Source organism: Taudactylus pleione, unplaced genomic scaffold, assembly GCF_031769625.1.
Source record: "Taudactylus pleione unplaced genomic scaffold, aTauple2 ptg000089l, whole genome shotgun sequence".
In the NCBI taxonomy this organism is placed as follows: Eukaryota; Metazoa; Chordata; class Amphibia; order Anura; family Myobatrachidae; genus Taudactylus; species Taudactylus pleione.
In genome coordinates this window covers 857,510-861,635 of record NW_028284491.1, presented here as the reverse complement: position 1 = coordinate 861,635, position 4,126 = coordinate 857,510, and positions in this window count along the sequence as shown.

Sequence of the window (4,126 nt, the reverse complement as noted above, 5' to 3'; positions counted from 1 at the left end):
ATACATAAAGATAACCCATGTTTATATTGGCAAACCGCTAAGGCAGTGATAAGGGGGGACATTATCTCCTTTATGACAAAATATAAGGCTGAACAGGACGCCACCTATAGATCTGCACAGACGTCCTTAACATCTGCATTTCAAGCTCTAAGGGCTTCACCCTCACCATTGACTAGAACTGCATATAATGAATGCAAATTACACTTTGACCAAATCCTCACTCAAATGGATGATAAATATGTATATTCAGGTAAATTACATTTCTTTAGATACGGCAATAAACCTAGCCGACTCCTATCAAACATGCTGATTGGAACCAAGCCACATAATAATATTGCAGCGCTCAAAGATGAAAGCTCTGCCATACAATTCAATGGCAAAGGTACTGCGAATATCTTTTTCCGTTATTATCAAAACCTCTATTCCCAAGACCCAATAGATATCACTAAAAAAGAAGCTTTTTGGCAATCAGATATTCTGCCACAGATTTCATCTGTACAGGCTGATATTTTGATTGGCAAAATTACACATGAAGAGGTAGACCAAGCTGTTAGATCTCTCAAGACGTTCAAGGCCCCAGGCCCAGATGGTAGGGGTGGGGAATTTTTCAAAATATTCCGTCCCCAAATCACAGAGACTTTAACCAATGTAACTCCATAATGGATAGTAAATTAATCCCTCACTATTTTAATTCGGCAATTATAAAAGTTCTGCCGAAGTTGGGTAGAGACCCCCTTTTACCTTCGTCATACAGACCCATTTCTCTACTTAAAGTAGACTATAAATTACTGACAAAAATTTTAGCAGAGCGGTTGAAGTCGATTCTCCCGTCCATCATACACCCGGACCAAACCGGGTTTATTTGTGGCAGAAACTCTGTCACAAATATTAGGAAGGTCCTCTCGGTGCTGCAATCTCTACAGATGGGCGAGACGGGTGACCGCAGGTTCTTGTTGTCTCTAGACGCAGAAAAAGCGTTTGATCTGGTAACCTGGGATCACCTGTTTGAATCTCTGCGTCGGTTCGGCATACCCACCCTTTTTGTTGAGATCATACGGTCCTTATATACTTCTCCCCTTACTCAGATTCTCACTAATAGATATTTGTCACCTGTATTTTGTACACAGAGAGGGATGAGACAGGGTTGCCCGCTCTCTCCACTCCTGTTTGCAATTGCGCTAGAGCCACTGGCGATAGCAATAAGACAAAAAACAGAGATAAAGGGTATTACTATCAGAAACCAAACATTGAAATTGTCTTTATTTGCAGACGATATGATGCTTTTTGTATCCGATCCCCTACGATCCATCCCTACACTTCTGGATCTAATTACCACATTTGGCTCATTTGCAGGTTATCGCATCAATGTGAGCAAATCTGAATTACTCCCTATTAATGCATCTACATTTCTAGCCACATATCCCCACATAGCTTTCCTTTTAGGTATATTTATACCAGCCCAATTATCCTCTCTATATACTTTTAATTTCTCTCCATTGCTAAATAAATTAAACTCCCAACTCCAGAATTGGAAAGATCTTAAACTCTCTTTGCTCGGACGAGTAACTGTAATAAAGAGTGTGGTGTTCCCGAAACTAGCTTATCTTTTACAAACTTTACCCATTACTTTAACGAAGGCGGATGTACTGAAGTTTACGCAGATCTTCTTTAAATTTATTTGGCAGTACAAGAAACCCAGAATGCCACGTTCCCGAGCTTATTTACCGAAAAAAAATGGAGGGCTGAGCGCCCCAAACAGCTCTGCCTTTGCGAAGGCTGCTATATTCCGATACATAACTGACTGGCTATTACATACCGACTACTATACTAACCCTGACTTGGAGGAAGCGTTATTTTACCCATATGCCCCAGCAGCCTTGTTACACACCCCCAAAATACACATTCCTAAGATGTTTCGCTCTAATATTTTATTCTGGGACACTTACACTACGTGGCTGAAAGTTAATACACATTTGGGGAAAAATCCTTTTTCGTCCCCGTACATCCCCTTATGGGGTAACCCATGTTTTCTCCCTTCACTTGACATTCCTAAAATGTGGAATCAAAAGGTATCATGTCCATCAAAGATGTATTCGATCCAAGGTGGCAATTTGCTCTCCTTCGTACAATTACAAGATAAATATGACATCCCTCGTACACAATTTTTTATGTTCCTACAAGTACGTAATTTTATTCAATCCTTAGATAACCCTTTATGGATCTCAGCGAACACAGACACAATGGATCGCATCCTACTCTTATGTCGCTCAACCAAATTTAGAATAGCTCATCTATATAAATACCTGATTGAAATTCCTATACATGCTTGGGCAGAAGTTGCGGAGGCTTGGCACACAGAGATACCTGAATTGTGCGACTTGGAGCCATTTATTGTGAATCTGGATTGTGTTTTACTCTGCCTTAAGTCTGCAAGACTTCAAGAAATTCACCTTAGAATTTTAAATCGTACATATATATCTCCTGCCCAACGGAAACATTTTGTGCCACTGGAGGAGGGAAATTGTGTGAAATGTAACTGCGCTAATGCCTCTCTCTCGCATAACCTCTGGTACTGCAGAAAAATCCATAGATTTTGTAATAAAATTTTGTACTATCTAAACAAATATGATACATCTTAAATTATCCAAAAATGCGGCAGCTCTTATTTTCGCAGAATTTTCAATATGGGAGACTGAGTCCCCCTTGGACCCATGGAAACCCGCTCTGAGAGTCATGGTTACAGTAGCTAAACAACTTATCCTTAATTACTGGATCTCGAAATCAGCACCTACACTAACGGAATGGAAAACTGCGCTGCTGGAGGTTATTTATGCGGAGAAACGTATGGCTATTTTTAACATCGAAAGAGGGGTACAGATTTTTTCCAAAAAGTGGGAACCATATGTACAATGTTTGTCAACCCAGATTCAGAATAACATATGGAAAGTCTTTGATCACACGGAATGGTTTACGCTAAGAAGTATCACTTAAAATAATTCCTGTTATTGCTATTTATGTGTCTCTCTCTGTGAATCCCCCCGGACAAGGTATCTCTCACCTTTTGTCAGTGATTTCCCCTCCCTTTCACCTTTCCTTCTTCTGTTTCTTTTACTACTTTATTCTAACCCTCCCTTTTTCTAATATACTCCTACATTGACACAGATTATATTGATATAACGATGGACTGATATACCGATGTTGATGTGATAAATTATTAACTCAAAATTCAATCGCTGCATATACTGGCTCTTTAGTTTGAGCAGTTTGAGTGACATTGATTGTATATTTTCCTGCAATTCTATACGGTGTACTATATCGATTTCTTATACAGTATTTGTAATTTTCTATAATTTTCTATACTATACTATATTCAAGTACTTTGTTTCTTTGTACTCCGAAATAATTTCAATCTACATTTGTACTACTTTCTAAAAAAGTTTGAAAAGATTAACAGTAGTTTGTATATTGTTTGTTCCAAGAAACAGACTAGTCGCTTATCAGATAATTTCATTTTATTTAATTCTTGGATTATGCAATGTATAATTGTTTTATTGCTGTTCAAAAAAAAAGATTTAAAAAAAAAAAAAAAAGAAAAGCAGGGAGATTATGTAAAAAAAATAATGTATTTGACTTTTCTAAAAGTTGATTAAAATAAATTTTACAGGGGGGGCGTGGCCTAGGGGTCAAAGATGGAGGACGCATATTGGGAGAGCTCCTGCCGGGCATCCTGAAATATCCTCCTTTGTGCCACTTACCAGTTTTCCGGTGACCACCGCAGGGACATACCCAGGCGACTGGACTGTGCTGTGCTGGGAGGTACGATCTGCAGAGCCAGAGAGCACCCCCTGTGCTCTTTTTGGGGTGTGGCCTGCCCGCCCTCTGCGAGCCAGTATTTCAAGTGCCGGCAGCCGCCGGGAACATCAGCGGTCAGGAGAAGAGACTGTGCTCTACACCATAGGGGACGTGATCCTCTCCTCCCCGTTATCTACAGCGGTCGGCGCTGCTTACATCCCGGTGCCCAGGAGACCTTTGAAAGGGCTCCCCTGACTGGTAAATCTCCTTAGGTCCGGCGGCCATTTTATACTCCAGGGATATTGAAGCAGAGAGAGCCTGGGGACCTGCATGC